This window comes from Erpetoichthys calabaricus, chromosome 1, assembly GCF_900747795.2.
Source record: "Erpetoichthys calabaricus chromosome 1, fErpCal1.3, whole genome shotgun sequence".
NCBI lineage: Eukaryota > Metazoa > Chordata > Cladistia > Polypteriformes > Polypteridae > Erpetoichthys > Erpetoichthys calabaricus.
The window spans coordinates 62,267,297-62,276,712 of NC_041394.2; the positions used below are offsets into that span (position 1 = coordinate 62,267,297).

At 38.7% G+C, this 9,416-nt stretch overlaps 1 protein-coding gene and 1 long non-coding RNA gene across 2 annotated transcripts in view; one reads left to right on the plus strand and one right to left on the minus strand.

Moving 5' to 3' along the window:
- LOC114650889 (tenascin-like) overlaps positions 1 to 9,416 on the minus strand; it is a 585,410-nt gene that overhangs the window by 368,883 nt on the left and 207,111 nt on the right. The window lies entirely within an intron of this gene.
- The window catches only part of LOC127529643 (uncharacterized), a 744,809-nt gene that overhangs the window by 295,994 nt on the left and 439,399 nt on the right, over positions 1 to 9,416 (plus strand). The window lies entirely within an intron of this gene.

A 9,416-nucleotide genomic window follows, 5' to 3' on the forward strand; every position in this document is an offset into this window, starting at 1 on the left:
CCTGTGTTGGCTGGGATTGGCTCCAGCAGACCCCCGTGACCCTGTGTTTGGATTCAGCGGGTTGGAAAATGGATGGATGGATGTATTACATGCAACATTATAAAATATGTGTAATATTTTCTATTGAATATATTAAGTGAAAAGCATATTAAGGTCCATAAAGCACCTTATTTGAGGGCATTTCAAATAAAACAATAGCACATCATAGGAAGAATAGAAAGGCTTTAATTTACATACATTTGTGAACAATAAAACACTCCAACAACAAAGACCAAAGAACAATACTTATTTATCTATACATTTTTTACAAACATATGCTATTTCAATTTTTTCATTGTATTTTGCACATTCAGAATGTGCCCAGCGACTGCACATATCACACTGCACCTGAAAAGTAAAACATAACGATTAGTCTGAACATGGAAACAGTAATAATAGTGACTGATTCAATTAACTATTTCTTCCGATGCAGCCAAGCAGGTGTAGAAGCAGTTAATATGTTACTTGTTATGTTATATTACTAGACCCCAAGAACAAAATTATGAAGAGTGAAAATGAGCATAGTAGGATATTATATTATTGTGGATGGTACATGTCGAAATATTGTTACCATTTCAATTGTGCTTTTGTTGGGATCATCTTCCAGCTTGGAACAAACCAAGCAATAATCTTCTGCATTGCCTATAATCACAGTTGTTCTCATTAGTATAACAAGCTTTAACATCAGTCATTTGATTAATTTTCAGTATTTTGAAAAAGCAATAGTAGTGTTAGGTGTAACATACTGCTGTTATTCAAAATAAGAAAATAATCTTCGCTCAATATTTAATTTCCTTTCAATTATTGTATTGCTAGTATGCTAATATATTTGCGGCTTCTGACAAAATAATTCATTATTCATAATATATAATAATATAAATTTACACACAGAGCTGTAAGTAAACACTCACCGGCAAGTCAACTGGAACCTCTGAGGGGAACACTGCTTCTCTCCCATACATAAGTAGAAATGGGGAGTGCTTTGTTGTAGTGTGAATTTTGGACCTCAATGAAAAAAGTGTGGCGCAAACAGTTTATTTATTACACACTATGTCAACAAAAGCAACAGATTACTTGGCATGAATGGTATATACACCATATATGTTACACCCATCCGTTTATTGTAAGTCGTAGCATTAAACTTATAACGTTATACCATGTCATCAGTTAAAAATACCTGTGCAGTAAACTGTAATAAATGCATTAATGTAGTAAGGCTAAGAAAAGCATACATATTACTGAAATACAGTAACACTTACCTCAAACTTCAACACTAGGTAGGACAGATCGACAAGCAGTTGGTAAGCTTCGAGAAAAGTTGCGTAATTTTGGTGTGCGCATGCGTAGTAACAGTAAGTAGATCATTTCGATGGGTAGAATGTTTTGTTAGAACACCTGTTCGAAAAGTGCACAGGAAGGATGCTGTCAGTTTCTCCTACGCCGCATTCCGTGTCGTGAAGTTGTCTTCCGGGTGTCCTCCGGATCTGACAGAAGACCTCTTATAGTACGTATATTATAGAGCTTGAAGTTTACCGTGCCATAAGACATTCTTTATAAACCGCATCTAATTAGATAATCGCTTTGGCGACTAGTTGGAATAATTCGGTTGTTAAGAAAAGCTGGGGGCAGAATGAATGACAAGTATCTGCTCTTCTGTATTATCTACCGTAATTGGGAAATGAGTTACAGCAAGAGCAGGTTACGCCTCCCACTACTCTCGCAAACCAGGAGACGACCATGAGTGAATTTTGCCTAAAACTGCGCACTTAGCACATTACGTGTCGCATTTCTTAAACAATCCAACGCCTCATGAAGGAGGGAAGTTATCTAAACACTATGGGAAGTATCTGGAAAAAATAAATGAAAATTAAAACTATAAAATGAAAATGCAATGTCTCTTTTGTAAAGTTCATTTTCAAAGACTACGGCGAAAATGCTGCAAAAATTAAAAATAAAATGACATAACACTATTTGCAATTTCATTTGAAGCCTCAACAGCAAAGAAGCTGCAAAAAATGAAAGGTAGAAGCAAAAAAAAAAACAAAACAAAACAACAACACTGGGGTCACCTGCTGCTAACTGAATTTTCATTTTCTGCTTTGCAATTTCATTTTTAAGTTCTCAACAGGCAAATAGCACGGGTAGATGGGCGGGGCTTTGCGCCTCGAGTTCCCGCAGTTCCGTGTCCTTGGTAGCTGTAGGCACTTTGATCGATAATATCAACTGCAGAGCCAGTGCATCATACGCCACCGCAGGTCTATGCCGGCAGTTCTACACCAAAAGTTATGGGATGGAAATTATGGTTAGGGTATAGGATAAATGGTTAAGGTTTGTGTTTAGTTCATGTTAGGGTTTGGCGTGGTTAGCATGTCAATCAGTTTGATTTCTGACGACCTGTTAAACTTATTATCAAACTGCTGGCGTAGACCTGCGGTGATATATGGTGTTGTGGCTCTGCAGGTCGATACAACTCACTTCGACTGACAGAACACTTCGCAGTTTGACTGTTAAGTCACATGATTTTGATCCTTTTCCCCTGCATACACAGCAAAACTGTCTCACAAAATCCAAGGACCACACATAACTGTAGTTCTTAATGTGCTATTTAATTACACAATTTAACATGACAAAAAATTAGCCTTTATTACATCATAATTTACATTTATTTATTCTGAAGTGGAAAGGGGACAGTTTGCATTTTAATTTTTTCTAATATTATATAATACATCCGTCCCATTCCCCCGTAGTTGATTGACGACTCGACTCGATCGGACTCTTTAACTTTTTGAAATAAGGCGATACGGTAGTGATTATTTTATTCACATTCTTTTTCCATCATTTGAAAGATTTTTTAATCTAACTCATTAGGAGATATACGAGTAACAAATATGAACTATTATATATCAATTAATTTCATATTCATAAACAAAAAGAATGAAATTTAAACAAACTGGAATCAATTTTCTGACCATTCTAGAAAATATTGAACATCATTCTAAAAATATCATTCCAAAATATACTTGAATAGGTGCAAATATACATTACTTTTGAATTGTATTATTTTTATAATGTTGTTTCATATTATCTTTTTACTTGTATATGCATGTAATCAAATAATTGTTATTATGAAATTACCTGCATTTGCATTTGTTCTTCATTTCAAAAACCCATACATAATTTCTGCTAATTTCTACCCCGTCCAAGGAAATCCCTTACAGAAGTAATTGTTTAAAACACAAACTAACAACAAATGGGTCAGGTAAACAATATTAGATGTCCGGACACGTAGATCACTGAAAACATAATGCAAAAAAATTACAAACGAAACTCAAACCGGTACAGTGCAAGACCCAGCACTAACACAAAATATACACAATGCACATTTAATAGTGCCACTTAAACAATGCCATATTTTTGTCAGTTTCATGGATTAAGGCAAAACAAATAGCAGCAGCAGAATATTATTAGGTGTAGGGAATGCTTCTAAAGTTAAGGAAACTCTGAAGCTGCAGAGTGAAATACATCAGCAACACCAGTGCCCTGAGACTAGACTAGGCTACATTTGGATATTGGACATCCTTATTTATCCCTGCCCATCCAAACTGTCTAGAAATGAGACACATTTAAGACAATGGCCAAGTGGGCTGGGAAATTCTCCTGAAGCAATTGCTGTACCATTTTGAACACTCATCTAGCATAAAATATATAGGATTGAGGCAATGTGTTGCATGGTCTAATGAAGTACAAAAGGCAAAAAAATGAGTTTTTTGTGTGAACAAAGTCACATAGCTATACCCAGGAGCTTGGTAAGTTACGTCTACTGTACTCATTATCTTGACCTGTTGGCTGTTAAGGCCTATAGGGGTGAAGTCTGATCATGTGGAGAGGCCCCAGCTGTTCAAGGAATGCCACAGCTCCTGTCATAGCGTCGGAGAAGGATGTCTCTGAGTTAAATGGGCGCAAAGTCCATGAAGAACCATCATCCATTTTTATAGCAGATCTTGCGAGAGAAGAGAAAATCAGAAGTCAGCAACTTATGGGAGTGTAAGGAGATCCCCTGAGACTGGAGATATTCAGAAGCATGGCCATAGAAGGTTAAGCAAAGAGTTTTACAAATTGGCAGTAGGAACCTGCATTTCTGTGAGATTAAAGTTTGTTACTGGCTGCACGGGAAGTAACTTTTAAGGTCCACAGGCAGTACAGTTGGCCAAGGAATAAAATGTGGGATTGAAACAAGTCCCTAAAAGTACTTGGTATTTTTTCCTTTGGTAAAAATAAAAATATTGTTTTTAAGCTCACTATGCGGGCACAGGGTGCCTAAAACAGACATCAGAAACCAGCAGTTACATCCGACACTATACTTGGGTTAATAGATAGATAGATAATATGAAAGGCAAATGAGAAATGGCAAGTTTAATTTTGCTTTTCATAATAATAAAGGATTCTAGCAGCTGCTTGATTCCGATATTTAAAATTTCAGCATACAAGTGCAAGTCAAGAACTTCACTTTTTAATAGTTGTGTTGTCATACACTGTACAGTGAAAGTCTGACTTGGACATCCACAAATTTAAGGCATTGATAAACAAGATTGACTACATAATAGAAAATGCAAATCAGCTTATCTGATGTACAGTTATGCTCCTAGTTACTGAAACTTTATGCAGAAAAACCATCATGCATCACTGTCAAAGGACAAACTACACTGTACATCTGTGACCCGAAGAAAATGTGAATTTGTCAGGCTATCTGGCTATGTGACATGGTCTCTAACAAAGGAACTATTAGATTCAGATGGCATTTGACACTTCCAACACATGCATTTGTGCAGAAAGCCCATAAGATTAGATGTATTTTGTGTTTCTAGATGCAACTTCTGTGTGTTCAGCCAGACCAAATACGGTTCAGTGTTAGAGGTGGCAGGAGCAATACAGCTTTGCTACAATTGGGAGAGGTTGAAAAAATCTGATAGTAGTTGCTGGGAACCAAATTAGAATGGAGTTCTGGCCTGAGCATTGAGCCAAGTCGGTCAAATCTTGTGAAGAAAAAAGAAACAAGATAAAGACTATCAGATAAACTGAACTGAACTGCAGGTCTGACATTGTGGCCAGCAACACAGGAGCGCCACAGGGGACTGTACTTTCTCCGGTCCTGTTCAGCCTATATACAGTACATCGGACTGCCAATACAACTCGGAGTCCTGCCATGTGCAAAAGTTCGCTGACGACACTGCTATCGTGGGCTACATCAAGAGTGGGCAGGAGTAGGAGTATAGGAACCTCATTAAATGGTGCGACTCAAACCACCTACACCTGAACACCAGCAAAACTAAGGAGCTGGTGGTGAATTTTAGGAGGCCCAAGCCCCTCATGGACCCCGTGATCATCAGAGGTGACTGTGTGCAGACCTATAAATACCTAGGAGTGCAGCTGGATGATAAATTGGACTGGACTGCCAATACTGATGCTCTGTGCAAGAGAGGACAGAGCCGACTATACTTCCTTAGAAGACTGGCGTCCTTCAACATCGGCAATAAGATGCTGCAGATTTTCTATCAGACGGTTGTGGCGAGCGCCCTCTTCTACACGGTGGTGTGCTGGGGAGGCAGCATAAAGAAGAGGGACGCCTCACGCCTGGACAGACTGGTGAGGAAAACAGGCTCTATTGTAGGCATGGAGCTGAATAGTTTGACATCTGTGGTGGAGCGATGGGCGCTCAGCAGGCTCCTATCAATTATGGAGAACAGTATCATCTCCAGACAGAGGAGCAGCTTCAGTTGTCCTGCTCCACTGACAGAATGAGGAGATCGTTCCTGCCCCAAACTATACGACTCTTCAATTCTGGGGGTTGGGGGAGGCGGTTAAACGTTAACATTATTCAAAGTTATTGTCTGTTTTTACCTGCTTTTTTATTACTCTTTAATACTGTTCTTTATCAGTATGCTGCAGCTGGAGTATGTGATTTTCCCCTTGGGATTAATAAAGTATCTATCTATCTATAAAGGCTATCTAGAAATGAGTAAACTGAAACACAATCACTAGGGTCACACAAAGCATCCCAACAGAACCTGATGAGTGGGTTAAAAAATATAAAATACAGGGCATTTACCGAAAAATCTGTGAATGGAAAAAGCAGAAGGCAAGTTACAATATACAGGACCTCAAAAGGATAAGATTAAGATGCTACTTCACCAACTGTGTTTTAATGTTAGGTAGGCAGATTGACACCTCATCTGTAACTTACAGATTAAAAGAACATGGAAGGAAGATCTTAGTTGGAGGAGATGATATGACGAGTGCCCAGCGACTGAACCAAGAGTTAAGACTGAGGAGGTGCATGTGAATAGCTTATGAAGAGGAGTTCAAGTTCAAACACTTTGTCATTGTGTAACACAACAAAATTCCTTTTTGTGACAGCCCCAAGGTGCATTTAAAGTAAAATAATTCCAAATACGTCACATACAGTGTTACGTGATCAAGTAACCAGAGCCAATTATTGCTCAAAGTACAGCAGCATAAATTGTTATTGCACCTGTTAACGAATAGTACATTACATATTGTATTACATTAGTATATTGCACATTACCAATATAGCTTATTGCACATGTTCAATTAGAAATGATCTCAGACTGAGGAGATTCAGGGTTCAGAAAGTTTATGGCAGATGGGAAAAAGCCATTTTTTAGTCTGTTTGTGCGTACTTTCATAAAGCGTCTGTCTGACGGGAGGAGCTCAAACAAAGAATTTCCAGGATGAGTTTTGTCCTTGAGAATGTTTTTGGCCCTTCTCACACAGCGAGTCTTATGCAAGTATGAGTTCGAGTGATGACAGTTCAGTCCCAGTAATGGCCTCTGCTGTTTTTACGACCCGCTGCAGGGCTTCTTTAGCAGGCAGCCTTGGTGCAGCTGTTGTACCAGGCCATCATGCAGTTAGTTAAAATGCTCTCTATAGTGCATCTATAGAAATTAACCAGCAGCTTCTGGGGGAGGTCAGCTCTCTTTAGCTTCCTGAGAAAATAGAGGCATTGTTGTGCTTTGACGATTATAGCCAAGTTGTTGTCAGCCCAGGACAGGTCCTCTGAGATGGTGACTCCTAGAAACTTAAAGCTGGAAACTCTCTCCACAGAGAAGACAGCAGACTAGACCATAGGACCTATTTCAGTGGAGAACATATACATGTTTACGGATGATGAGAAGTTTAAACAGAATATAAAAAATATGCAACTTAAATTAGGAAAGTCTCTGGCATGACTTTTAAGACCAGACTGAAAAGAAACTTTCAGGAGGTTGTCTGACAGAATGGACAAGCCCCATCTATTAACTAGACACAACTATGTCAGAAGGGAAACTGGACAGCAATTCTTAATCGAAGACAAAGCCGAGGTAAAACTCACCAGAAAACCCCATTTTTTCTCCCTACACTTTGAGCTGTAAGAAAAGAGGTGACTTAAGTATATGGCGATTTGAAAAATGCCTGTGGAATCTTTCTTCTTGATCATTGTTGACTTAATTAAAAGTAACCAGAGCTTTCACGTGAAACTAGAATGAAGGAAAGGGAAAGATTCCAATATAAGAAAATTCAGTATCCTTCAATATTTTTCTTGAGCAGTTGGAGAAAGGTGGCTTAAAGGGGTGACCAGCTGCAATTTGTCTTTTTCCACACATTTTAATCTGTATAAACACAGTAAAAGAAGCAAGCTTGATAAGAGGCAGCAACAGATGTGGTCAAGAAAGCAGAGCACACAAGACAGATTATGGCAGTGTGACAATGGAAGGCTTGGCTGGAAGAATGCAACACTGTATTGTTCAAAATCTGCAAAAGGATGACAGGTGAGGAATGGCTAGCACATCAAAATGGGATAGTAGTGAAGTGAACAAGAAAGAAAATAAGAAAGTCAAATGATGAACAGTGAAATCCGCACAAAGGATAAATTCAGAGAATGTGATAATTGATGTGAAAAAGTTAAAGAAAATCTGATATGTAATACGTAGGCTATAGATCATAACAAAGCCATGTGTATGCAAAACTAAATAGGACCACCATGGAACAAAAAAAAAAAAAAAAAAAGTAGGAACCCGTGCATGAATGACAGGGTCATCAGTGCCACTCGGGTCAGCTGCATAAAGGTGACAAGTTTCAAACAGAGTCAAGAAATATAAAGATGATAAGCCTATGTAGTAATGACACTTGTTTTGTTAGATGGTGACTAACAGTACTAATCTACCAGATAAAGTTGTTAAGACTAAGAAAAACCTCTTAAAAACCAATAAAGTTACGGCTCCATACAACAAGCTTGTGAATTCACTACTATGAGTAAGACTAGTTATCACCAAATCACTTGTACTAACAAGCAGACATCAATACAAGAACTTGATGTGCTTGACTGTTTCCCAAATAGGTAGCACTTGAGACTTAAACCTAAAAGCAGTTATTAACAAACAGTAAGCCTGCTCCCTAAGGACTACAAATACAGTAGGGCAAAAAAGTATTTAGTCAGCCACCAATTGTGCAAGTTCTCCCACTTAAAAAGATGAGAGGCCTGTAATTTTCATCATAGGTATACCTCAACTATGAGAGGCAAAATGAGAAAAAAAAAAATCCAGAAAATAACGTCTGATTTTTAAAGAATTTATTTGCAAATTATGGTGGAAAATAAGTATTTGGTCACCTACAAACAAGCAAGATTTCTGGCTCTCACAGACCTGCAACTTCTTCTATAAGAGGCTCCTCTGTCCTCCACTCATTACCTGTATTAATGGCACCTGTTTGAACTCGTTATCAATATAAAAGACACCTGTCCACAACCTCAAACAGTCACACTCCAAACTCCACTATGGCCAAGACCAAAGAGCTGACAAAGGACACCAGAAACAAAATTGTAGACCTGCACCAGACTGGGAAGACTGAATCTGCAATAGGTAAGCAGCTTGGTGTGAAGAAATCAACTGTGGGAGCAATTATTAGAAAATGGAAGACATACAAGACCACTGATAATCTCCCTCGATCAGAGAGGCTCCACGCAAGATCTTACCCCGTCGGGTCAAAATGATCACAAGAACGGTGAACAAAAATCCCAGAACCACACGGGGGGACCTGGAGAGAGCTGGGACCAAAGTAACAAAGGCTACCATCAGTAGCACACTACGCCGCCAGGGACTCAAATCCTGCAATGCCAAACATGTCCCCCTGCTTAAGCCAGTACATGTGCAGGCCCGTCTGAAGTTTGCTAGAGAGCATTTGGATGATCCAGAAGAGGATTGGGAGAATGTCATATGGTCAGATGAAACGAAAATAGAACGTTTTGGTAAAAACTCTACTTGTCGTGTTTGGAGGACAAAGAATGCCGAGTTGCATCCAAAGAACACCATACCTACTGTAAA